Source organism: Bos javanicus, chromosome 18 (assembly GCF_032452875.1).
Source record: "Bos javanicus breed banteng chromosome 18, ARS-OSU_banteng_1.0, whole genome shotgun sequence".
NCBI lineage: Eukaryota > Metazoa > Chordata > Mammalia > Artiodactyla > Bovidae > Bos > Bos javanicus.
In genome coordinates this window covers 34524453-34552372 of record NC_083885.1, presented here as the reverse complement: position 1 = coordinate 34552372, position 27920 = coordinate 34524453, and the positions used below count along the sequence as shown (strand labels likewise).

Here is a 27920-nt window from a genome sequence, read left to right as displayed (position 1 = left end):
GGTAGCATCCACTTTATCACCTGTTGCAATGATTTTGAAACGTAATTTTAAGTATTAACAAGCCCAAGTCTTATCCACAAATATGGTAAGTGATAAGCCAGCTTTGTACGTTCTCTCCCAAATAATTTCTAGAAACTGAAGTGGGCATGGGTCATTTCAAAGGCCCTTCACCTGAGCCCATATTGTGAGTTGATGTGAAACATTAATTATCGTCATCCTGTGGATAGTATCCAGTTACCTGTAGATGTGCTTTACTGGTCGTTTATTAGATGCCTGTGCACTCCCAGTTGCTTGGTGAGTCACTTTAGTGAGTGCCTGTTGAGGGCCACTTGTGGAATAAAGCAGGGAACCAGATACACATGAGTCCTGAGGCAGGCGCCTCGTGGGGTAAAGTGGAGTGAAGACAGGAGTAAGGTGGGTGAGGAGGCACTTCCTCACTTAGTTCAGCAGAGGAGACTAAGGCTCCTCATTCTCAGAGAAACTGAGGCTGCAGGGCAGCCTGTGGTCGAGTGCTTGGAGGAGGTGGAGGGGAAGTCTGAGAGGTGAAAGGTTAATTTGTGGAGGGATCCGGGGAAAGCTTCCCAAAGGAGCTTGCATTTTTCTTTTTATCTGTTGATTTTAAAATTACTTTTAAAAGAAAGCATACAAATAGTACTAATTTATTTTAGGGGAAAAAAATCAGGAAACAGCAGTAAGTTAAAAGAAAAAAGCAAGTTTCTTGGAATTTTGCTAATCAGAGATGAGCATTATTTATGTTGCACATGTGATACTTTTGCCTGTGTATTTACTAACGGGTAAATATGGGTGTGTACACACACATGCATAAACACACCCACACTAACTATAAATGGCTTTATAACACGACTATTTTATACATGCCTCTGTTTACCAACAGCCTTAACAGCATTTTCTTTTTTCTGTTTTTCTTTATCTTTAGTTTACATACAATAAACTCACACAGTGTACAGTTCTGTGAGTCTGACAAACATATGGTCATGTGTCCATCACCGCATAGTTCAGAATGCTTTTATCACCCTTCGGAATTGCCTCATGCTGCAGTTTTGTTGTCAGTCCCTCTCTTCTTCCATCCAGCCCTTGGCAACCAGTGATGGTGCTTCCATCCATGTAAGTTTTGCCTTTTCCAGTACGTGGCTTTTTGAGCCTGGCTTTTTTCCCTTAGCACCATGTATTTGAGATATTCTTCCATGTTGCTATGTGTATCTGTGGTTTGATGCTTTTTACTGCTGAGTAGTATTCCATTTTATGGACATACCACTGTTTGCATATCCATTTGCCCATTGGAGGACATTTTGGATTGTATCCAATTTGTGGGTAATTATAAATGGAGGTGCCATCCCTGGTGGCTCAGACACTAAAGAATCTGCCTTCAATGCGGGAGACCTGGGTTTGAGCCCTAGGTTGGGAAGATCCCATAGAGGGTGGCATGGCAACCTACTCCAGTATTCTTACCTGGAGAATCCCCATGGACGGAGGAGCCTGGCAGGCTACAGTCCATGGGGTGACAAAGAGTTGGGCCCAACTGAGCAACTAAGCACATAAGCATTTACACTGAGGTATAGGATTATAATTTCCATTTCTCTAGGGCAAATACCTAGGAGTGGGATTACTGGGCCATATGACAAGTGTATGTTTAACTTTATAAAAAACTGCCAAGCTGTTTTCAGAATGGCCATACCATTTTGCATTCTCACCAGTAATGTATGAGAGTTCCAGTTGCTTTGCATACTTGCCATCACTCTTTTTAGTGTCTTAAAACTTAAAAATTATAGCCATGGTAGTGAGTGTGAAGTGGCATATCATTGTGATTTTAATTTGTATTTCCTTAATGGCTGATGATGTTAAGGATCTTTTCTTGTGCTTTTTTGCCATAATGTTATCTTCTTTCATGAAGTGTCTGTTCATATCTTCTTCCTACTTTTTAATTGGGTTTGTTTTTTTTTTCTTCCCTTCTTCCTCCCATTTTAATTTTATTTATTTTTTGGCCATGCTGTGTGACTTGTGAGATCTCAGTTCCCCAACCAGGGATTGAACCCGGGCCATGAAACGAAAGCACCAAATGCTAACCACTAGACCACCAGGGAACTCCCATGGATTGTTTTCTTATAAGGATTTGAGAGTCATCTGTATATTCTGGATATAGTCCTTCAATATTCTTTTTAAATTTAGCTTTTTATTATGGAAGCTTTCAAATGTTTACTAATTGTGTTAATCAGGGTTCTCCAGAGAAACAGAACAATAGGGTATGAAAGATTTATTATTGAGGAGTTGGTTCATGAGATTATGGAGGCTGAGAAAGTCCCTTGATCATCTGCAAGCGTAAGGCCCAAGAAAGTCAGTGGTGTAATTTACTCTGAAGCTGAAGGCCTGAGAACCAGGGGAGCTGATAACGAATTCAAAGACAGGAAAAGATGTTATGAGACATGCCAGCTCAACAGAGAGGCTGGAAAAAGAGACAGATCCCCCCTTTGCCTTTTATTCTATATAGACCCTCAAGAGATTGGACAAAGCTCAGCCACTTGAGGGGAAGCAGTCTGCTTTACTGAGTTTACAATTCAAATGCTAATCTCACCTGGAATCATCCTCACAGACATGCCTAGAAACAGTGTTTAATCTGGGCACCTGTGACTCACTCAAGTTGACACATAAAATTAACCATTAGCTAGTATACCTTTCAGGGCTTCCCTGGTGGCTCAGTGGTAAAGAATTCGCCTGCCAATGCAGGAGACGGGTTTTATCCCTGGGTTGTGAAGATTCCCTAGAGGAGGAAATAGCAACACATTCCAGTATTCTTGCAGGGAAAAAATCTCATGGACAGAGGAGCTGGTGGGCTACAGTCTGTGGGGTCACAGAGAGTCAGACACGACTGAGCACAGCACGTTAGCATTATTTTAAAACAAGTCTCAGGTACCATAGCATTTCTACTATAAATGCTTATTAGTATGCAACCCTAACAGTTAAAGGAGACCAAACCAGTCAATCCTAAAGGAAGTCAACCCTGAATATTCACTGGAAGGACTGATGCTGAACCTTTAATACTTTGGCCACCTGATATGAAGAGCCAACTCACTGGAAAACACCCTGACGCTGGAAAAAATCGAAGGCAAAAGAAGAGGGCAGTAGAGGATGAGATGGTTGGATGGCATCACCAATTCAATGGACAGAAGTTTGAGCAAACTCCAGGAGATAGTGAAGGACAGGGAAGCCTGGTGTGCTGCATGCAGTCCATGGGGTCACACAAAGTCAGACATGGCTTAGCGACTGAACAACAGCAATTAAAGACATTTTCCCCCAAATGATACGTTCACAGTGATCACATCTAAATAATTAATAATTCCTCAACTATCATTTAATATCCAGTATGTGTTCATTTTTCTCCAGTGATCTCAAAAATGCCTTTTTGGTTTGAATGAATTAGAATCTAAACAAGATCCACACATTGCTTCGGTTTGCTGTGGTTTTTAAGTCTCTGTTCTTCTGTAACAGCTCCCCTCTCCTTTTATGCCATGTATTTGTTGATGTGATATGCTAATTTGTTGTGTAGAATTTCCCACATTTTAGATTTGGCTGATGGCCGCCTTGTAGTGTAATTTTAACAGGTTCCTCTAACTCTTCTATTTCCTGGAAGCTGGTTAAATTTACAGATTTGATTTTTGGGAGAGGGGTCCTGAAAGAAGCTTTATAGATGCTGCTGTTGCATCTTACTGCATCCACATCAGAAGGCAGTAGTAGTCTCATTGCCATACTTTGTAGACATAAGACATGGATTGGTGAGTGTGTTGCAGAACTGCTGCCAAAATCTTGGCTCTCTGTGCACCAATGCCGAACAGAAATATGGAGACAGAGCTGTGGAGAAGGAAGGAGTGGCTTTATTTCTTTGCCAGGCAAAGAGGGAACAGAGTAGGCTAGTGCCTCAGGAACTATGTTCCCCTCCCTGGAGAATAGGGAGAGGTTATATAGTCAGGCAGGCAGATATGGGATAAGGATCAAGGCAATAAATAGTCTTGCATTCTTCTTTCTTCTGCAGAGCTTCAAAAGGTTGGGGGTGCTGACAAGATTAGGGTGTGTGCAGGGTCTCAGGTGGTCAAGTCCCCTAATCTTGATGAGTTTCTCTGGTCTCTTTAATCTTGCTTCAGGTGGTTTCTTGGCTGTTCCTCCCTTGATTAGCAGCTGCCCTTTGGGGAAAGGTCATGGAGGCTGGAGTAGAAATGGGGGACAGTAAGGCCTCCATGCCCAGGAGCCTCACAGGGTCCTGCTTGGCATCTGAACCAACACCAAAGGACTTCCCTGGTGGTCCAGTGGCTAAGACTCCACCCTTCCAATTTAGGGGGTTCAATCCCTGGTCAGGGAGCTAATATCCCACATGCTTCACAGCCAGAACCAACACCAAGCAAAGCCAGTCTACTGACATTAGGTTGAGGTGAAGGAACACACAGAGTTTGTTGCAGGATGCCAAGCTAGGAGAATGGGCAGTTTGTGCTCAAAATATCCGAACTCCCCAGTGGCTTTCAGGGAAGAGTTTTAAAAGGCAACATTAGTGTTATCTGGAAAATTGGGTTCACCTCTTGCTGGGTGTCAAGCCAAAAGACACAACCAAGCCAAAGATTGGAGGAAGGAAGGGTTTATTGTTACATGCAGCAAAGGATCCTTTCCAAAGCAGTGTTTCTCTTCAATAGCATAATTGGGGAAGTTTTAAGCTAAGAGTTCATGCAAATTCATGAAGGGGCTTGGATGGTGGGCAGAGTCCAAGCATTAGTTGATTGAAATCTCATGTGTCAGAAAAGATCAACACCATCTTCCCCTTCAGTTTGGTCCAGTCACTCAGTCATGTCCTATTCTTTGCGACCCCATGGACTGCAGCACGCCAAGCTTCCCTGTCTATCACCAACTCCTGGAGCTTCCTCAAACTCATGTCCATCGAGTCAGTGATGCCATCCAACTGTCTCATCCTCTGTCATCCCCTTCTTCTCCTGCCTTCAGTCTTTCCTAGCATTAGGGTCTTTTCCAGTGAGTCAGTTCTTTGCTTCAGGTGGTCAATTGGAGATTCAGCTTCGGCATCAGTCCTTCCAATGAATATTCAGGACTGATTTCCTTAATAATTGACTGGTTTGATTTCCTCATCTTCCCTTCAGGTCAGTTCAGTCGCTCAGTCATGTCCGACTCTTTGCGACCCCATGAATTGCAGCACACCAGGCCTCCCTGTCCATCACCAACTCCCGGAGTTCACCCAAACTCTTGTTCATCAAGTCGGTGATGCCATCCAGCCATCTCATCCTCTGTTGTCCCCTTCTCCTCCTGTCCTCAATCCCTCCCAGCATCAGGGTCTTTTCCAAAGAGTCAACTCTTCGCATCAGGTGGCCAAAGTACTGGAGTTTCAGCTTTAGCATAGTCCTTCCAAAGAACACCCAGGACTGATCTCCTTTGGAATGACCTGGTTGAATCTCCTTGCAGTCCAAGGGACTCTCCAGAGTCTTCGCCAACACCACAGTTCAAAAGCATCAATTCTTCGGCGCTCAGCTTTCTTCACAGTCCAACTCTCACATCCATACATGACCACTGGAAAAGCCACGGCCTTGACTAGACCTTTATTGGCAAAGTAATGTCTCTGCTTTTCAATATGCTATCTAGGTTGGTCATAACTTTCCTTCCAAGGAGTAAGCGTCTTTTAATTTCATGGCTGCAGTCACCATCTGCAGTGATTTTGGAGCCCCAAACAATAAAGTCTGACACTGTTTCCACTGTTTCCCCATCTATTTCCCATGAAGTGATGGGACCAGATGCCATGATCTTCGTTTTCTGAATGTTGAGCTTTAAGCCAACTTTTTCTCTCTCCTCTTTCACTTTCATCAAGAGGCATTTTAGTTCCACTTTACTTTCTGCCATAAAGGTGGTGTCATCTGCATATCTGAGGTTATTGGTATTTCTCCCAGCAATCTTGATTCCAGCTTGTGTTTCTTCCAGTCCAGCGTTTCTCATGATGTACTCTGCATATAAGTTAAATAAGCAGGGTGACAATATACAGCCTTGACGTACTCCTTTTCCTATTTGGAACCAGTCTGTTGTTCCATGTCCAGTTCTAACTGTTGCTTCCTGACCTGCATACAGATTTCTCAAGAGGCAGGTCAGGTGGTCTGGTATTCCCATGTCTTTCAGAATTTTCCACACTTTATTGTGATCCACACAGTCAAAGGCTTTGGCATAGTCAATATAGCAGAAATAGATGTTTTTCTGGAACTCTCTTGCTTTTTCCATGATCCAGCGGATGTTGGCAATTTGATCTCTGGTTTTTCTGCCTTTTCGAAAACCAGCATGAACATCAGGAAGTTCATGGTTCACGTATCGCTGAAGCCTGGCTTGGAGAATTTTGAGCATTACTTTACTAGCATGTGAGATGAGTACAATTGTGTGGTAGTTTGAGCATTCTTTGGCATTGCCTTTCTTTGGGGTTGGAATGAAAACTGACCTTTTCCAGTCCTGTGGCCACTGCTGAGTTTTCCAGATTTGCTGGCATATTGAGTGAAGCACTTTCACAGCATCATCTTTCAGGATTTGGAATAGCTCAACTGGAATTCCATCACCTCCACTAGCTTTGTTCATAGTGATGCTTTCTAAGGCCCACTTGACTTCACATTCCAGGATGTCTGGCTCTAGGTGAGTGATCACACCATCGTGATTATCTTGGTCATGAAGATCTTTTTTGTAGAGTTGTTCTGTGTATTCTTGCCACCTCTTCTTAATATCTTCTGCTTCTGTTAGGTCCATACCATTTCTGTCCTTTATCGAGCCCATCTTTGCATGAAATGTCCCCTTGGTATCTCTAATTTTCTTGAGGAGATCTCTAGTCTTTCCCATTCTGTTGTTTTCCTCTATTTCTTTGCATTGATCCCTGAGGAAGGCTTTCTTATCTCTCCTTGCTATTCTTTGGAACTCTGCATTCAGATGTTTATATCTTTTCTTTTCTCCTTTGCTTTTCGCTTCTCTTCTTTTCACAGCTATTTGTAAGGCGTCCCCAGACAGCCATTTTGCTTTTTTGCATTACTTTTCCATGGGGATGGTCTTGATCCCTGTCTCCTGTACAGTGTCACAAACCTCCGTCCATAGTTCATCAGGCACTCTATCAGATCTAGGCCCTTAAATCTATTTCTCACTTCCACTGTATAATCATAAGGGATTTGATTTAGGTCATACCTGAATGGTCTAGTGGTTTTCCCTACTTTCTTCAATTTCAGTCTGAATTTGGCAATAAGGAGTTCGTGATCTGAGCCACAGTCAGCTCCTGGTCTTGTTTTGGTTGACTGTATAGAGCTTCTCCATCTTTGGCTTCAAAGAACATAATCAGTCTGATTTCGGTGTTGACCATCTGGTGATGTCCATATGTAGAGTCTTCTCTTGTGTTGTTGGAAGAGGGTGTTTGCTCTGACCAGTGCATTTTCTTGGCAAAACTCTATTAGTCTTTGCCCTGCTTCATTCCGTATTCCAAGGCCAAATTTGCCTGTTACTCCAGGTGTTTTTTGACTTCCTACTTTTGCATTCCAGTCCCCTATAATGAAAAGGGCATCTTTTTTGGGTGTTCGTTCTAAAAGGTCTTGTAGGTCTTCATAGAACCATTCAACTTAAGCTTCTTCAGCATTACTGGTTGGGGCATAGACTTGGATTACTGTGATATTGAATGGTTTGCCTTGGAAACGAACAGAGATCATTCTGTCATTTTTGAAATTGCATCCAAGTACTGCATTTCGGACTCTTGTGTTGACCATGATGGCTACTCCATTTCTTCTGAGGGATTCCTGCCTGCAGTAGTAGATATAATGGTCATCTGAGTTAAATTCACGCATTCCAGTCCATTTTAGTTCACTGATTCCTAGAATGTCTACATTCACTCTTGCCATCTCCTGTTTGACCACTTCCAATTTGCCTTGATTCATGGACCTGACATTCCAGGTTCCTATGCAATATTGCTCTTTACAGCATCGGACCTTGCTTCTATCACCAGTCACATTCAGGTATGACCTAAATCAAATTCCTTATGATTATACAGTGGAAGTGAGAAATAGATTTAAGGGCCTAGATCTGATAGATAGAGTGCCTGATGAACTGTGGACGGAGGTTCTCGACACTGTGCAGGAGATAGGGATCAAGCCCATCCCCATGGAAAAGAAAGGCAAAAAAGCAAAATGGCTGTCTGGAAGGCCTTACAAATAGCTGTGAAAAGAAGAGAAGCGAAAAGCAAAGGAGAAAAGAAAAGATATAAACATCTGAATGCAGAGTTCCAAAGAATAGCAAGGAGAGATAAGAAAGCCTTCCTCAGGGATCAATGCAAAGAAATAGAGGAAAACAACAGAATGGGAAAGACTAGAGATCTTTTCATCTTCCCTTAGGTTCCTGTTAATATGGTGCTTGAGCACTTCATGCTAGTCTTTACTGTTGAAACCTAACTAGGAGTGTTTACAACTGATAGATTATCTTGCTACTGTTACTTTTCCTGCTTGATAACAGTTATGTGTTCCTAAATTCTTTTATTCCCTTAAGATCACTAATTACCAAGCTCCATTCAAGGACAAGCATTGTGCCCAGGCTTAGATAAAAAATAGAATAGCTTAGGTAAAAAAATGACTTCTCTTTTGTAAAGAAAGATGCTCTTTCTCCTGCTTACATCCTGGTGAGAGTAGCAGGGTTGGGGATCAGCTCGTGGACTTTCTTCTGATTGGTTGATGGTGAGGTAACAGGATGATGATTTTGTAATCTTATTCATCAGCCTTCTGGCTTTAACCAGCCTAGGGGCTCCATACTTGTGGGCAGCAGATAGTCACCATCCTCCACCTGGGTATGGGTCACAGTTTCTGCAGTTTGACTCAGAAATGTGGGTCAGATAATTTTGTATGTGCTTTGTGGAGGATCAGGGCTCTGCCTTATCACTGAACTATTGTTTAAGCCATCATTACTTTTCTTGCTTAACTGCTTTTCCTTTGTTTCTGTGTTCCTTCTCTAATTAGTAACTACTGAGTCTGCTGTTTAGAAGCCTTGGGAGGCTAAAGCTTTTTTACAAACGAGGACCAGGGGCAGAGAGGGGTTTTTGTACCCAGCAAGGTCCTTCATGATCCTTCTCGGTTTCAGTCCCCTTCTTTTTTTGATACTCCTCAGTGCTTAGGGGGAACAGGAGGGAGACAAGAAAGGGAATAAAGTTTTGGATACAGAAGTTAATCATAAACTGCAGGGAAACTCAGTTTTAGGACTCAGTTTCAGATATAAGTATTCTGAATTTGATCTATCTGTTTAAAATTCCTCATCAACCTCTTACCTAGTGGCTTAACAGCCTTTAATGATCATGAACTACATCACTGGTTCCCACTGGAGGTGGGAAGAGGTTTTGCCCCCATCCCCCAGCGGACATTTGACAATTTGTTGTTGTAGTTTGCTCATTTGTGTCCAACTCTTTGCAATCCCATGGGCTGCAGCCAGGATTCCCTGTCCTTCACTGTTACCCGGAGTTTGCTCAGACTCATGCCCATTGAATCGTTGTGCCATCCAACCATCTCATCCTCTGTCGTTCTCTTCTCCTCCTGCCTTCAATCTTTCCCAGCATCAGGGTCTTTTCCAGTGAGTCGGCTCTTCCCATCAGGTGGCTGAAGTATTGGAGCTTCAGCTTCAGCATCTGTCCGTCCAATGAAATGAATATTCAGGGTTGATTCCCCTTAAGATTGACTGGTTTGATCTCCTTGCTGTCTAAGGGACTTTCAAGAGTTTTCTCCAGCACCACATTTCAAAGCATCAATTCTTTGGCTCTCAGCTTTCTTTATGGCCCAACTCTCATAGCCATACATGAGTACTGGAGAAACCATAGCTTTGAGTACACGGACCTGTGTCGGCAAAGTGATGTCTCTGCTTTTTAATATGCTATCTAGGTTGGTCATAGCTTTTCTTTCAAGGAGCAAGTATCTTTTAATTCATGGCTGCAGTCACTGCCCACAGTGATTTTAGAGCCCAAGAAAATAAAGTCTGTCACTGTTTCCATTGTTTCCACATCTATTTGCCATGAAGTGATGGGACCAGATGCCATGATCTTAGTTTTTTGAATGTTGAATTTTAAGCCAGCTTTTTCACTCTCCTCTTTCACCATCATCAAGAGGCTATTTATTTCCTCTTCCTTTTCTGCCATTAGGGTGGTGTCACCTGCATATCTGAGGTTATTGCTATTTCTCCCTGCAATCTGGATTCCAGTTTGTGGTTCATCCAGCCCGGCATTTCACATGATGTATTCTGTATATCGGAGAAGGCAATGGCAACCCACTCCAGTACTCTTGCCTGGAAAATCCCATGGATGGAGGAGCCTGGTAGGCTGCAGTCCATGGGGTCGCTAAGAGTTGGGCATGACTGAGCGACTTCACTTTCACTTTTCACTTTCATGCATTGGAGAAGGAAATGGCAACCCACTCCAGTATTCTTGCCTGGAGAATCCCAGGGATGGAGGAGCCTGGTAGGCTGCCGTCTATGGGGTCGCACAGAGTTGGACACAACTGAAGCGACTTAGCAGCATTCTGCATATAGGTTAAATAAGCAGGGTGACAGTATACAGCCTTTTCATACTCCTTTCCCAATTTTGAACCAGTCCATTGTTCCATGAGAACCATTTGAACATTTGACAGTATCTGGAGACAGTTTTTGGTTGTCACCCCTGGGGTCTCCCTTCCTGCGACAGTTGGAGTAAGTGTTGGTATCTAGAGGGTAGAGGCCTGCAATGCTGCTAGACGTCTGCAGTGCACAGGACCATCCCTGCAGCAAGCGATCTAGCCCACAGTGTCAGTACTGCTGAGTTCATGAAAACCTTGAGTGCAGGGTAGGCATAGTGTGGGCGTCAGAATTTTGAAACGATGAACCAAGGATGTGAACCACTAGCAGAGACCAAAAGCTACAGGAAATCAGAGGGAGAGATAAGACTGGTTTGGCAGAAGAAAGAGCCAGAGAAAGCTTTAGTGGAGACTGACTCAAATTAGAGTTAGAAGAATGACTTTGATAAGTGAAAGTACAGAAAAAGAATGTTTTTGGTTGAGTCCAGCTAAGTTAAAACCATCTCGTTTTTAGGTGGAGTGAGAAACTCTGGCCTTGGTCCATTACACAGTGGTGATTCTCTAAGTCCATCAGTCCTTCTGCCTTTGTTAGCTGGGATTCTGTAAGGAACTTGCCCTCGTCATCCATTTGATTACCCTGAAATACAGTTTATATAGGAAAGGCAGGGTACATGCTTGATTTTTTTTCCTTTACTTACCGGTATTCCTAATAACAAGCTGATGCTTTAGCAACTTCCACAGTTGAACAGTGGGTTCTTTCTCCTTGTAATGTCCATACAAACTTGTGATATGGTGTTAGTTTTTCAGTCATGTCTGACTCTTTGCAGCCCCATGGGCTGTAGCCTGCCAGGCTCCTCTGTCCTTGGTATTCTCCAGGCAAGAATACTGGAGTGGGTTTGCTGTTCCCTCTTCCAGGGGATCTTCCTCACCCAGGGATCTAACCTGGGTCTCCCGCATTGCAGGCAGATTCTCTACTGTCTGAGCCACCAGGGAACTTGTGAATTTTTATGTATTTAATATATTTAAATATTTTGTGGTCATCTAAAAAGACTTTATTTTGAAATAATTTCAGTATTACATAAGGATTGCAAGAGTATAAAATCATACATACTCTCACCTAGATTCTCCAAATGTTAAATTTTTACCACATTTTTGCTTTATCCTTTCTATTTCCCTCTGTTTATATGTATATATGTACACATGTATATCTGTGTATTTTTATAATATTTTAAATCTTTTGAGGATATGTTGCAGACTTGATGCCTCTTTGTCCTTAAATACTTCAGAATCCTCAAAGACAAGATCACTTTTTCTGTAACCTCAGTACAACAATGGAAGTCAGGGAGTTAACCCTGATACAATTGCTAACCTGTACACCTGAGTTGTGTTCCCTGATTGTCTCAAAACTGATCTTTATGGTACAAGAATGTCCTGGATTGATGTTGCGTTCACTCGTCACGTCTCTTCCAGCTCCTTGAGTGTGGGGTATCAACCTTTGTGTTTCATGACATTGACATTTTGCCAGAATATAGGCTAGTTGTTTTGTAGAAGGTCCCTCAGTTTGGGTTTGTCTGATGTTGTCTGCTGTTTCTATTTGGGTTGTTTTGTGGTATTGTCAGAAATACCACAGAAATGATGATGCATTCTTTTCAGCGCATCACCTCAGAGGTAAATGATACCGATTTGTTCCATTCCCGATGATCCTAACTTTGTTAAAGTGGTGTGTGCCACACTTCTCTGCTGTGAAGTTGTTTTTCTTCTATGTCATTAGTAACTATTTTTGTGGGGGAGATACTTTTAGACTGTAAATATCCTATAACTTCTCCAGCTTTCACTCAGTATTTTTAATATCCACTGATAATTCTTGCTTGAACCAAGTATTATTTATGACAATTGCCAGTGATGGAAATTTTATGAATCCATCATTCCTTCTGTATTTATTAGCAGGATTTTCAATCTTAAGGAAGAGTTTTCCCTTCTTCCCTGTTTGTTTACATCAGTGTAGACTCATGAGTTCATATGTTATCAGTGGGTTTTAATACTTAGCTATCATTGTTTATTTTGATCAGATTGTCCTGGGTTTGGCCAATGAAAGCCCCTCTGAACTGGCTCTAGTGCCCTTTAGACATGTTCACTTCACTCTCTTACACAAGGTTTAAAGACTCATCTCAAACTCTTCTACCTCAGCTCCAAGGAACCCTGGTTCCTTTCAGTGAAAAAGAACGGTATTTAGAAACCAAGATTTAGGTGTTATTTTAATGAAATAAATAAATTAATGAATAAATATTTTGATGCTTATATCGTCCTCTTGGCTGTTGGGAGCCCCTTCAAGTTGACTTGTGTCCTTAGTCCCAGTAGTCTTTAGAGCATCCTTGCTTTCTGACATGCCCATCTTGTGTAAGTCCTGCTGCAGGCCTGGAATCAGTCATTTCTCCAAGAAGTTTCCATTCCTGTTAGTGGGAAATAATATTCAGAACCTCGTTCTGGACACTTGAGGTGCTTATCATTATTGAGTTATTGTTTCTAGCCCTTTTCAATGGATACAGCTATTTTTTAAAAGAAATAATTTCATATTAATATTTTCTATTGCGATTTAAGGATTTACTTAACTACTTTGATTTTTATACTTTCATTTCTTTTTCTCTTATGCTTAAGTTTTTAACTCCTAAAAATTACAAGTAGAATTACCATATGATCCAGCAGTTCCCCTGGAGAAGGGAATGGCAAACCACTTCAGTATTCTTGCCTTGAGGGCAGGAGGAGAAGGAGGCAACTGAAGATGAGATGGTCGGATGGCATCGCTGACTCAATGGACATGAGTTTGAGCAAACTTCTGGAGGTAGCGAAAGACAGGGAAGCCTGGTGTGCTGCAGTCCATGGGGTTGCAAAGAGTCGGACACAACTGAGCAACTGAACAACAGCCAGCAGTTCTACTCCTGAGTAGAACTCAAAAGAATTGAAAGCAGGGACTCAAACAGGATGTTTCTACAGCCGCATTCATAGCAGTGTTGTTCACAATAGCCAAAAGATAAAAGCAACTCAAGTGTCCATCAACAGAGGAATTGATAAACAGAGTGTGGTATACACATATGATGGAATATCGTTTGTCCTTCACAAGGAAATTCTGACAAATGTTGCAACCTGGACACATTTCCCCACCGGAGTCAGCTTGATGAAGACTGGATCACGTGTGAGTTCTGCTGGACCTTCCGCATAGTCGTGACAAGGGCTACTGTTTATTGTACTTTACACTCACTATGTGCTGGGTGTGTGGCTAGTGTCTTACAGTGTTTAATCCTCACAGAGGCCCAGAGAAGAGAAGCAGTGTGCCCAGGGCACAGAGCTATTTTTAGTAAGTGGCAGAGCTGAAGTTAGAACTCAGGATCATGAGACCCCAGAGCCCCAACTCTGTAATTACGGGAGGGAGTTTTGTGTTCACATTTGTGGGTGACTGGGGACATTTAGGTGCAGCCTGCATCCGGGGCTGAGATGGGAGCTCAGACTAGAGAAGCAGATCTGGGAGAGGGAGTCGGGGTCAGGGAAATCTATTGGGTACACACGTCTGGTGAGAAAGCAGCAGAGGGAACTGCCCCAGGGAGCACCCACCGTTTGCAGGGCTGTAGGATGGGAAGGAAGGAGCAGAAGCCAAGGGCGGATGGGAGGGTGATCAGCGGCGGCAAGTGCTGTGAGGGGTTTAGGGACCGGTTTTCGCCACAGCTCTGCCAGAGACGTGCTGATCCTGGTTGGGTTGTTTAATATTGCTCCCTCATTTTCCTTCCCACTCCAGTGTTCTTGCCTGGAGAATCCCAGGGGCGGGGGAGCCTGGTGGGCTGCTGTCTATGGGGTCGCACAGAGTCGGATACGACTGAAGCGACTTAGCAGCAGCAGCTTAGCAGCATTTTCCTTATCAATAGGGTGGGGCTTAGAAATGATGTTCCTCTTGGCGTGATGAAGACATCCTGCAATTACATAATGGTGATGGGTGCATGACACTGAATGTGCTAAAAACCACTGAATTCTATGTACACTTGAAGTGGATGATTTTTATGATGCGAGTGAATTACATCTCAATTAAAAACAAGCAAACCAACCATGTTCCTCCCATGATCAGGTGCAGGTTAAGTAAAGGGAGAGAATCTTGTGACACCGCCCAGCATAGCATTTGACCTGTGGTAGAAGGACTCAGCAAATCTTGAATCTTTTAAAAATTTTATGTGTTTATTATTTATTTATTTTTGTCTGCGCTAGTCTTTGTTGCTGCACGAATTCCTGGTCTAGTTGCAGTGAGCAGGGGCTACTCTCTTAGTTGCGGTGCTTGGTCTTCTCACTGCGGTGACTCCTTTCTCTTTTTCTTTTTTTTTTTTTTTTGCAGTGGTTTCTCTTGTTGCAGAGCGCAGGCTATGGGCACATGGGCTCAGCAGTTGCAGACTGAGGGCTCTAGAGTTCGTGGGCTTCAGCACTTGTGGCACACAGACTTAGTCGCCCTGCAGCATGTGGGATCTTCCTGGACAATGATCGAATTGGTGGTGTCTCCTGCATTGGCAGGCAGATTCTTCTTCATTTTTTAAACCTTTTTATTTATTTATTTTTTAAAATTTATTTTTTAATTGGTGGAAAATTGCTTTTCAATTTTGTGTGGGTTTCCGGCAGGCAGATTCTTAACCACTGGACTATCAGGGAAGACCCAGCAAATGTTGGATTTTTAGGAGGGCCACAGGGTCACACATTCTGGAGGGTACTGCCGGTGTTGGGGACACCAGTATACCAAGACTGTGCTGAATTTGTAATCCAGTGCCTGGATTTGTGTGCTAAGGTGCAGGGGGGGGTACCCGAATGTAAGTCCCTGAATATATGCACAAGGCCATGGGGTGTGGCCACTTAAGGAGGTTTCTCTCCTTTGGGACCCTTCCTCAGCTGGATGATGCTGCTGCAGTGCTGGGGGCTGTTAGGACTGTGCTGGGCTTTTCCAGGTGGACTTCTTTCTGGCCTCTTAGAATATGCAATTCTCTATTGTTCAGTTGCTCAGTTATGTCCGACTCTTTGTGATCCCCATGAACTGCAGCCTGCCAGGCTCCTCGGTCTATGGGGATTCTCCATACAAGAATACTGGAATGGGTTGCCATGTCTTCCTCCAGGGGATCTTCCCAACCCAGGAATCGAACCCAGGTCTCCCACATTGAAGGCAGATTCTTTATCGTCTGACCAGGGAAGCCCATGCTGAAGCCTAGCATGCAAGATTTTAAGCATGACCTTACTAGCATGGGAAATGAGTGAATGTCCAATGGTTAGCACATTCTTCAGTACTACCCTTCTTGGGAACTGGGATGCGGGTTGACCTTTTCCAGTCCTGTGGCCACTGCTGGGTCTTCCAGATTTGCTGACATATTGAGTGCAACACTTTGATAGCATCATCTTTTAGGGTTTTGAACAGCTCTACTGGAATTTCACTGCATCCACTGGCTTTATTGGCAGCAGTGCTTCCTAAGGCCCACTTGACTTCATACTCCAGAAGGTCTGGTTCTGGGTGACTGACCACACCATCATGGTTATCTGGTTCATTAAGATCTTTTTTGTACAGTTCTTGCATGTATTCTTTCCATCTTTTCTTGATCTCTTCAACATCTACTGGTCTCTTTCGTTTCCGTCTTTTATCGTGCTCATCTTTGGGTCAAGTGTTTCCTTGACATTTCCAGTTTTCCTGAAGCCATCTCTGGTCTTCCCTTTTGTTGTTTTCCGCTGTTTTTATGCATTGTTCACTGAAGGCCTTCTTGTCTCTCCTTGCTGTTCTTTGGAACTGCGCTTAGTGGAGTGGACCTTTCCCTTTCTCCCTCGCCTTTTGCTTCCCTTCTTTCTTCAGCTATTTGTAAAGCCTCCTCAGATAACCACTTTGCCTTCTTGCTTTTCTGTTTTGGGGGGATGGTTTTGTTCAAAATCTCATGTACAATATTATGGACCTCTGTCCGTAGTTCTTCAGGCACACCATTTACATCTCTGTTTTGGCCTCAATTAATCTTTAGCAAAAAATTGCTCATGGCCTCCTGCTTTCTCATTCACTGAGAAAAGTTGTCCTGTTCTTCACATCTGTTGAGGTGGTTTGTCAGAGATGTTGGGGTAGGAGGTGCCCAGGAGTTAAAGCAAGGAGAGGAAGGAAAAGTGGGGGGGAAGGTTTTGCTTTTTTGAATCACGTTGGTGATGTGACACTGCTTCCCGGGATTTCAGCTTCACCCATGAAGCTAGGACACCAGAAAGGAAGGGGGCAGAGAAAGCCCAGACGCCAGCAGCATCTAAACATCTTCAGATGTGTATGGTTTGAAGGGCTTGTTTCCTGTGTTCTCTACATGCACATCGTTTTCGCTCCATTACTGATTTACATGGTCTGAAAACGCAGCTTTGGGGGCAGGGTGGCTTTTGCAGTAAAATGTTGTGGGCATTCTTTTGGCAGGAAAGATGCTGACCGTCCTGTGGTTTTCTGAAATCATGTGCAATTATATCATCAACCACATAAGGTTTTCTAGACTTTTTTTTTTTTTTTAAATCAAGGAAATGTTTTTGCACTTCATCGGATAATATTGTTTGCATGCTCTCAGTCACTGAATGTCCCCATAGAAGCCTGTTTTATTTTTATTTTTTTAATGTATCTGTTTATTTGGCTGTGCTGGGTCTTAGTTGCAACATGTGAGATCTTTAGTTTTGGCATGTGGAGTCTTAGTTGTGGCATGTAGGATCTAGTTCCCTGACCAGGGATTGAACCTGGGCCCCCTGCATTGGGAGCATGGAGTCTTAGCCACTGGACCACCAGGGAAGCCCCAGAAGCCTGTTTTAATTGGTCTGAAACTGATAAACTGTGGCCAGCCATTGCCAACAGATAACGTGTGGGTTTAGTATGTGTGCCCTAGAGCTCACACTGTTTTAAGTATAATAATTTATGGTAAAGGTAAGAGCCTTGCCAGAAAAAGAAATGGAAATGCAGTCTGCTGAGTTTGGCTCTTAACTTACATATGGGTTTAGGATTCCAAAATAGCAAACTTATTTACACAGTAGAACCCAGCTTGAACAACAGGTCAGAGTACTGGCTGGAGTCGGCCTTGTGATATGGGCCAGCCTCAGGCCAACCAACAGACAGCTTTCTGGAGCAGCAGCAGCCTGAACCCTTCTGTCCTCTGAAAACAAAGCCCTCGGAGGTTCAAAGCAAGCACAGCCTGGAGCGCCCCTGGTAGAGCTGGCCTCCCAGTCCCTGCTTTTCTTCTGACTGCCTTGAGCCCTCAGCAGCCTCCCCGCTTTTGTCTTTGTCTCTCCCTTTCTTCTCAACAGTCAGAAACTTATTTGCCTTGGCCCCCTTGGCTCCCTTGCTTAACTACTGCCCAATTTGTGTTCCCTGCCAGGCTGGGTGCCTTTAGCTCCTGGGGGCGTCCCTGCCTTTCCCAAGCAGGTAGTTTCCTTTTAATTTCTGCATCTCTCAGGTCTGTAGCTTGGACATTGTTTAGCTGGAGAAAAATAATGGAACCAGAGATCATGGGGAAAAAGCATTGATTGCAGGTTAAATAATTTACACCTGTAATGAGCTCCTTTCTTTCGGAACCAAAATGTGTTTGCTTGTGGCTCTATTGTCTCAGGGGAAGGAGGGTTATCTTTTAACTCATGGGATGGATGACCTCCCTTGAGTGGAGCAACTCAGGGATTATTTTTCTTAGAAAAATTGAGATGTTGCTGTCATTAGATCCCTTTGAGTAATCGAGCTGTGTGTTTTGTCAGAGACTCTCATGACTCTGGCTCTTGGTGTCTCCTACTGTGTTCCTTGAAGAGAAGTTATGCACAAATGCCTTTTCCCGTGGCCTAGGGTGTAGGGAGGTTCTGGACCCTGGATAAGTCCACCATTAGGCATCTAGGGGAGAAGAATGAGGTATGTGGAGAAACCAGCTCTGGGCCCTGGGACAGAGCTTCTGGGTACTGCTGGCTTCATGGGGAGGCATGAGTATCAGAGATGACAAACGGGACTTCCCTGGTGGTCCAGTGGCTAAGACTCTGAACTCCCATGCAGGGGGTGCAGGTTCAGTGCCTGCACTGAACAGCCAAATAAATATTTAAAAAAGAGAGAGAGATGACAAATGGACCGTGCCCAGCATGAGGCCTGAGAACATCCTCATTACGTTATTGATGCTGCCTAAATGCAAGCCATTGTCTTTCTGAAGCACTGCTACTGCACAGCTAGCTTGTTGAGACCCTTTGCATACCGTGCCGAGAGCTTGCTTATGCTTTAGGGTGATCTGTCGTTTGGCTTGCTATGGAGCAGCTTAAATTCCCTGGTCTCCAGACTCAGAAAGATGGAAGGGAAAGACCTGCTGTGCCTTTTCTGCAGTTCTGGTCTCAGGGACCCCATCTGAGCATCCGCTGAGAGTGGTTAGAATGGAACTGCTTCTTGAAGTGCGGTGGCATTTTAACAACTTACCTGTTGGATCTCTGTGACTAAATGCCAAACGTGCTCATCTTTCAGATATTTTTTTCAGTACTGGTGGGAAGTTGTTGTTGTTATTTAGTCATTAAGTTATGTCTGACACTTTTGCTACCCCATGGACTGTAACCCATCAGGCTTCTCTGTCCATGGGATTTTCCAGGCAAGAATACTGGAGTGGGTTGCCATTCCCTTCTCCAGGGGATCTTCCCAATCCAGGGATTGAACCCACATCTGCACTGCAGGCTGATTCTTTACCACTGAGCCACCTGGGTAGCCCCACGGGTGGGAAGAGAGATATTTTAATTTCGAACGTGCCAGAGTTGATTAGAGCTTGGTCTGATTCTGAAGGTACTTTGAACCCTGCTCGTGTGTGTGTGTGTGTGTGTGTGTGTGTGTGTGTGTGTGTATCAGTTAACAGGTCCTTGGTTGTTGCTACCCTGATGAGTAAATGAGCTTCTGTGTTTTACTCTTTGCATTTAATTAATTTAATTGGAGGATAATTACTTTACAATATTGTGATAATTTTTGCCATACATCAATGTGAATCAGTGACAGGCATGCATGTGCCCCCTTCATTCTGAACCCCCCTCGCACCACCCTCACCACCCTGTCCCTCTAGGTAGATTACTCTGTGCATTTAAATTGTGTGTGACCTGACAAAGCTGGATACTGACCAGCACTCCCTTTTTGTGTTTCCCCAATTCATTTCCCTCTAAACACTGCTCTGTAGTGTTAATAGGCATCCTGAGAAATAAAAACATTTTTTGTTCAGGTCATGCAGTCCATGTGTCAGATGAAGTTAAACAGGTTTTTGACTGTGAGGCTTTTTTGAAAGGTTAACATGCCCATGTGTTCTGAGGACCCCAAGACCAGGAGGGATGTCATTATGATGGAAACAGCATGGAGCTTAGCTGAGAAAACCCAAGGCTGGGTGGCTGTGGGGGCCACAGCCAAGCACCCTGTGTGAATTCAGGACTGCTGCTCTGTAACTGGAAGAGTCAGCCTGCAGGAGTTGTTTTCAAACTTAAAATTTTTTTTTTTTTTTTAAAGCACAACAGAAATATTTTCCCAATGCATAAACCAGACTGATGATTTGCAAACTATGCTTCCTGGAGCGTTGGGCCAGGAGACTATTAACAGGTGTTCTGGGGAATTCCCTGGCAGTCTGGTTAGGACTCCACATTTCCACTGTTGAGGGCACGGGTTCCATTCCTGGTCGAAGAACTAAGATACCCTGGAACTAAGATCCCACAAACTACACAGCGTGGCCAAAAAATAAAAATAAAAACAGGTGTTCTGTTCTTTGAACAGAAGAGTTTAGGAACCACTAAAACAAAGGTACTTGGGTGAGGGGCTAGGTTCTGTGCCTACACTCTACCTCACCCCCAGCTAAGGAATCCAGTGTGGAAGCGAGGCACCACCAGACACAAGCATTCACTGACTCTGCTGCTCTCCAGGAAACCTTCTAGAGCCTTCTGCTGGTCCCCAAACTCTCAGTGATCCTCTGCCTTCCAAATCTCAACCCACACCCCCAACCCTTCTCCAAGCCCCTGGTACCTGGTTAGTTACCTGTCTGTGTATTTTGGGGTGTGGTGGCTGGGTTGGAACAGAGACTCTGAGCACAGCAAGTCCCCAGGTGCCACTGAGCTATCAGGGTCAGTGAAGAAGCCGTGTGACTGCATAGGAGCCACGCAGATTAATGTTGTTCCAGACATCTTCGAATGGAAAGTCATTTTTACACCTGGTGGTTTTTAAGACTCCTGAAAATTGTTTTTAAAAGCTGTGACTTTCGCTTGTAGGTGTATTTTTAAATGCGCTCCATGAAATCCTTTGATAAACTGGTGATCATGGAAGGTTAGGATTTTGTCTAATCTTCCAAGATGCTTTCATAGATGCACAGGTACTGTTCGCTTAGGTGCTGGGGGGAGGGTCCTTGCCATCCCATTGGTGAGAGCGTATGTGTGTGCATGCTAAGTTGCTTCAGTCGTGTCTGACTCTTTGCGACCCTGTAGACGGTAGCCCGTCAGGCTCCTCTGTCATGAAGATTCTCCAGGCAAGAACACTGGAGTGGGTTGCTATGCCCTCCTCCAGTGGATCTTCCTGACCCAGGGATCATACCTGCATCTCTTTTGTCTCCGGCATTGGCAGGCGGGTTCTTTACCACTAGCGCCACCTGGGTAGCCCAGGCTGCCTTTTTCCTTTTTTTTTTTTTTAATGAAACGAGCAATATTATGTTGGTTTCAGGTGTACAACAAAGTATAAGATTCAGATGTATATATATATACACATATATATACATACATGTACACATATATATACATAAGCATATGTTAGGCCTTGGAAATGATAAACTTTTCTGATAAAGAAATGGGACTGATGTGGATTTTGGAGGATGACTTTCATTTTCCATTCAAGTGTATAATATCATTTAAAAATATTCATGACTAGTTTCAAAACAAATAAATCATTCTTAGAAGTCACTAAAACGTAACTCATAATAAATATGGATGTTTCCCCAATGTGTTTACACATAAAATTATTTGATTTTTAAAATAAAACCACACATACTCATTGTAGAAATTTTGGAAAGTAACAGAAGCCTAAATTTAAAAAAAAATCCACAATCCTGCCACATAGATGGATCTCTGAAATTCCAAATGTTTTATACTTTTCTTTGTTTTGAAAAAATTTAAGTAATATAGTCAATATCTTTACCTTAACAGTCTGTTATGAATTAATTTGTAGGGAATTCCTTGGAGGTTCAGGGATTAGGACTCTGAGCTTCCAGTGCAGGGGCCTGGGTTCTATCCCTGGTCAGGGAACTAAGATCCTACAAGCTGTACAGCCAAAAAAAAAAAAAAAATCTGTAAAACCATTTGAATCTGTTATCTTCAAGAGTGAGTGGTGTAGTAATATATCTATCCTGCAAAAATTTTCATTGTAGTAAATACCCAAGACCTGTTGTGCAGATTTAACTCTATGCCAAGGTGCCCTTTTTAGTCAGTATGAGCTCGAATATGCCATAGTAACAAACAAACCTAAAATCTCCATGGCTTAGGACAAGGGAGGTTTCCTTCTCCCCCGCGTCATGCGCTCATCTCAGGTCAGTGGGAAGCTGGCTGCCCATCAGCCTCACTCAGAGGCCACCCCCACCAGAAACACTACTGGCCAGCTGGAGGAGGAGCACCATGAAGTTGCTCTCAGTTCCTGAAGGAAGCCAGAGACAAGTATCTCGTCCACCCACCTTTCTTTGCCCAAACTCAGAAGCAGAGCCAGGTTTTGAGAGGCTTGAGACTCATGATTTTGGAGACCCACTCTTAAGGAAAAAGATTTAGAATTAACAATATAAAACTAGGTACAACTGTATTTAAGAATGAGAAGCACACAAATTTACAAATTTTAGAAGTATTTTCCTTCTGTTTTTATTTTGGCCTCCACTAAGATATGGAGAAGGCAATGGCACCCCACTCCAGTACTCTTGCCTGGGAAATCCCATGGATGGAGGAGCCTGGTAGGCTGCAGTCCATGGGGTCGCTAAGATTCGGGCACAACTGAGCGACTTCACTTGCACTTTTCACTTTCATGCATTGGAGAAGGAAATGGCAGTCCACTCCAGTGTTCTTGCCTGGAGAATCCCAGGGACGGGGGAGCCTGGTGGGCTGCCGTCTATGGGGTCACACAGAGTCGGACACGACTGAAGCGACTTAGCAGCCACTAAGATAGATGGTATTTAAATGTTAGTATGATCAGTTAATTTTGAAAAAGTACACAAAAATTGACCTGAAGTTTAGGAGGACATCAGAGCAACCTGGGGCTTCCCAGGTGGCACTAGTGGTAAAGAATTCACCTGCCAATGCAGGAGATGCAAGAGACACGGGTTCGATCCCTGGGTTGGGAAGATCCCCTGGAGAACCCACTTCAGTATTCTTTCCTGGAGGATCCCGTGGACAGAGAGCCTGGCATGTTATAGCCCATGGGGTGGCAAAGAGTTGGATACGACTGAGGGACATAGCACACACCGGCCAGTTCAGGTTTTAGTTTGCCCACTCCCTTGTGTCGGGTGATGTCATTACACAATCAATATACTCTTATCCTGCATACATCAACTTATTGATGGGTGTGTGTAGGAGGCCGTCATCGGAACATTTGTCTCTTCAGGCTGTTGCTGTGCGTTGGAGGCAACTTTGTGTGCCATTTTATTTGGGACTGGTGGGCTGCAGTCCATGGGGTCTGGAAGAGTCAGATGCGACTGAGCGACTTCCCTTTCACTTTTCACTTTCATGCATTGGAGAAGGAAATGGCAACCCACTCCAGTGTTCTTGCCTGGAGAATCTCAGGGACGGAGGAGTCTGGTGGGCTGCCGTCTATGGGGTCACACAGTCGGACACCACTGAAATGACTTAGCAGCAGCAGCAGTCAGACTTTGTCAATTCAAGATTTGTCAGATACTTTATGATGTGATCTGATACACTGGCTACATAAATTATATTAATCTCCCACACATAGCTATTTTCCCTTTATAGTACTGCTGCAGGTTTCTGCCCTATGAATCCTGGAATTCTCATAAGTTCTATTTCATGTGATTCCCACCAAAATGGGAGGAAAGGTACAGTGTGTTTATAATTGGATGCTGTGTATTATGGGGTATATCCCTGTTGGGAAATAACTTCCATTTAGGCACCAATGAAAAGAGAATTGTCCACTGACAACTGTTTCACGCATTTGATGATCTGAAGAATTCTCCTGCTAAAAAATTCTAGCTTCTGGCCCCTTATGATTCAAACCCTTTCTTCCTTCACCACTCAGACACTTCTAGTTTGGCATGGAAGGGCCAAACTAGAAGTTGATCTTGTGAATTTTAAGGCCTGTTTCTTCATCATGATGTCAGATCAGCGCATATCTGGAGGCCATTCCTACAGAGGGAAGACTACAGTGACTGTACGTGGAAGCAACCGCTAGACGCAAATTCACTCTCTTTCACTCAGCTTCCAATTAACTGACTCCCCAGAATGCCCACTGTTACTCCATCACCACTGGCAAAAGGCATTGTAATGGATAGGAAGTTGAGGTGCAAAGTTCATCATCCTGAAGATAAATTCGCCCTGGGAGACTCAGCCCCAGTCTCCAACCCTTCCGTGAGCCCGGAAGTCAGAGAACGGGCTGTACTTGAACCATACTGTTGTTAGCGCAGTGCTCCAGAAGGGTCCTGATGGTTTTCACTCCCACCAGTAGTAACAGGGGGTTATGAATTTTTAAAAAGTTTTGTGTCATCTTGATCAGCCAGCTGTTTGCCCCCCATCCATGGTTTTTGATGTTGCCAGTCATAATTAGCCATAGTTGAGGAAATTTGACAGCCTTTTTTGTTTTTTAATTTATTTTAATTGGAGGCCAATTACTTTACAATATATTGATGGTTTTTTGCCATACATCAACATGAATTGGCCATTGCCATATATGTGCCCCTCCCTCCTGAACCTGAACCCCGTCCCCATCCCATCCCTTCAGGTTGTTACAGAGCACTGACAAGCTTTTAATATCAGTACCTTTCAAGCATGCAAATATTTACTCCTGAGCAGTTGGTAGGTGCTACACAGAACGGACTCTCTTCAAGGGTGCACCTGTGATCTCCCGGTGAGCAACTGCAATGGCTCTTCCTTATTTACATCTTTCTGAACATCTCTGTACAGTTTTACATGTATCTTTGTCTACTGCAGAATTGTTATAAGTTGAATTACTTTTGATTCTGTAGGTGCTTCAAAGTTGTTGGCTTCCAGTATAACTTTGAGCCCCTGTTTTCTTTCTTTTTAGCCATGCCACACAGCATATGGGATCTTAGTTCCCCAACCAGGAATCGAACCCATGCCTCTTGCAGTGGAAGTGTGGAGTCCTAATCACTGGACTGCCTGAGTCTCTGTTTTCTTATTGGCTATTAGATAGGTTTTACTTCAACAATGATTGTTAGATTTGACTGTGCTGGAGGAAATTTGACATTTGTTGTACCAAAAGGCAGGCAAAAAAAAAAGTATTCTCCTTACTAAAATTTATGGTCAGTTCATTTATGAGAAAGGGGGCAAGAATATACAATAGAGAAAAGACAGTCTCTTCAATAAGTGGTGCTGGGAAAACTGGACAGCTTTGTGTAAAAGAATGAAAATAGAACATTCTCTAACACCATATACAAAAATTTTAAAATTGGATTGAAGACCTGAGTGTAAGACAATAAAACTCCTAGAAGAAAACATAGGCAGAACACTCTTTGACACATGTGGGATCTAAAAATATAACACAAATGAACTTATCAATGTATAAGACAGGAACAGACTCATAGACATAGAGAATAGGCTTGTGGCTGCCAAGGGGGAGAGGGGATGGGAGAGGTATGGATTGGGAGTGTGGGATTAGCAGATACAAACTATTATATATAGAATGGATAAACGATAAGGTCCCACATGCCTGCTGCTGCCGCTGCTTAGTCCCTTCAGTCCGGCTCTGTCGACCCTGTGGACTGTAGCCCGCCCTGCTCCTTTGTCCGTGGGGATTCTCCAGGCAAGAGTACTCGAATGGGTTGCCATGCCCTCTTCCAGGGCATCTTCCCAACTCAGGGATCAAACCCCAGTCTTCTGCATTGCAGACGGAGTCTTTACCATCTGAGCCACCAGAGAAGCCCCAACATGCCAAGGAGCAACTAAGCCCCAGCACCGCCAGAAAAGATTGACAAGTCGCAACTGAGACCCAACACAGCCAAATTTTTTAAAACAGTGTACAGTTTATGTTAGAGTATTACAAACCACCTAAACACCTATCAGTGGGTATTAATGTATGTCTATAGTTGTGTATATGTGTGTATTTATGTCTAACTCTTGTGATACTGTGATTTGGAATAATGAAATATGTATTTGGTCTTCATTCCATTTCTGGCACAGAGCTTAAAACTCATGGTATTTCCTAAGTGATAAGAGGTGTTTGGTATCTATATTTTTTATATTTACAACAAATCTCAGCCACACCTGGGTTTGTGTTAAATGAGATGATTTTTGGAAAGCTCCTAAGGATGGGGGCTGATTGCCAAGGGATAAGAGAGTTGGAACTTTTAACCTTACCTGCCGACTTCTGGAAAGGGAAGGGAGCTCCAGATTAAACTCTATAAAAACTCTTGAACAGGATTGATCTTCCACGTTGGTGAGCCAAAGCACATCCAAGTGCTGGGGGTGGGTGCACTTCAAATTCCAGGGAGACAGAGGTTCCTGTAATTGAGACCCTTCTGGACTTTGCCTTGTGTATCTCTTTATCTGACTCTTCAATTGTATCCTTTAATAACTTTATAATAAACTAAAGTGAACTTTGTAGTAAATCTAGAACCTTCTCATAGAGGCCTTCCATGGTCACTCTGCCTAAAATTTCCAACATCCTTGTCCTGGTTACATTTCATCTTCCTTCCCTGCTTTGATTTTTCTCCTTTGTACTTATCACTGTCTAATATGCTACATTTTAAAATTTAATTAAAACTCTTCATTAGCATATGAGCTAAAGAACAGGGAATTTTGTCTGTTCTGTGCACTCCTGTGTTGAATGGCCTATCTGATTTGCATATTCTTGAAACCATTTTTATTTTAATATGTAAGAATGTAGGTGTTACCTTCCCACACAAATATGGTTGAAGTTAGCATACCAGAAACATTTGTAACTCATCAGTAGAGTGTATTATTTCTTGCCTAAGATTACTAGATCCAGTTACAGGGGTTAAAAAAAATTTTTTTTTCTGGAGTTTCCCTTATATAAACTATTTCTTTGTGAATTGATTGCAAGTCAGGCATCTAATTCAGATGGAGAATTAAAGTGTCTGGTTCTGTAGAGAGTTAGGAGAGCCATTAGGAGAAGCAGAAAGTGTGTGCTTAAAAGGCCCGTAATTGTAACGTGTTGACTATGAAGAAAGCTGAGTGCCAAAGAATTGATGCTTTTGAACTGTGGTGTTGGAGAAGACTCTTGAGAGTCCCTTGGACTGCAAGGAGATCCAACCAGTCCATCCTAAAGGAGATCAGTCCTGGGTGTTCTTTGGAAGGACTGAATCTAAAGCTGAAACTCCAATACTTTGGCCACCTCATGCGAAGATTTGACTCATTGGAAAAGACTCTGATGCTGGGAGGGATTAGGGGCAGGAGGAGAAGGGGACGACAGAGGATAAGATGGCTGGATGGCATCACCGACTTGATGGACATGAGTTTGGGTGAACACCGGGAGTACGGAGGCCTGGTGTGCTGCAATTCATGGGGTCGCAAGGAGTCGGACACGACTGAGTGACTTGAACTGAAATGAACTGAACTGACGTGGAAATATGGAAAGGCTACGTATTTTTAAAAAGGCATGGAAAAAAGAGAGTCTCCCTTCGTTTCTTGTGGAGACTGATGAGTCTGTCAGGAATTGTTGGGGTGGGTTTGTAGAGGCTCCCTGAGCCCCCATTTACCTGCTTTGTGCAGATTCGTGTGCTTGGTGCCTTGGGAGTGAAGGGAGGTGGACTGGCCCCTGCCATCCGAGAGCTCAGGAGGCAGAGAGATGCGTAGTGGCAGGTATAAAAGATGGGATGCAACCGCAGACCAAGCTTTCCTGGGGAGGGTGGGATCAGTCATGTCTGGCGGGGAGAAGAAGTGACATCAGGGAGGGCAGGGGGAGGAGGTAAGCTGATCAAAGCATGAGTGGGACCCCTGGAGGAAAAGAAGGCCCCCAGAGTAGCCTGGGCCTTATGTTCTCCCCACACTTCAGTCATCTGGGGATCTTGTCAAAAAGCAGATTCTGACTCGGGGGGTCAAGGAGGGGAGGCAGAGATTCTGCGTTTTCATCTATAACAAGCTCCCTGGTGATGCTGATGTTGCTCATCTTGAGGACAGACC

General features: G+C 43.6%; 1 protein-coding gene and 1 non-coding gene across 3 annotated transcripts in view; one reads left to right on the top strand and one right to left on the bottom strand.

The window, feature by feature from the left end:
• The window catches only part of CMTM4 (CKLF like MARVEL transmembrane domain containing 4), a 79741-nt gene that overhangs the window by 32780 nt on the left and 19041 nt on the right, over positions 1–27920 (top strand). The gene's annotated exons all lie outside the window — the stretch shown is intronic.
• TRNAW-CCA (transfer RNA tryptophan (anticodon CCA)) lies at positions 17313–17385 on the bottom strand. The gene has a single exon. It is a non-coding gene; the product is annotated as a tRNA-Trp (tRNA).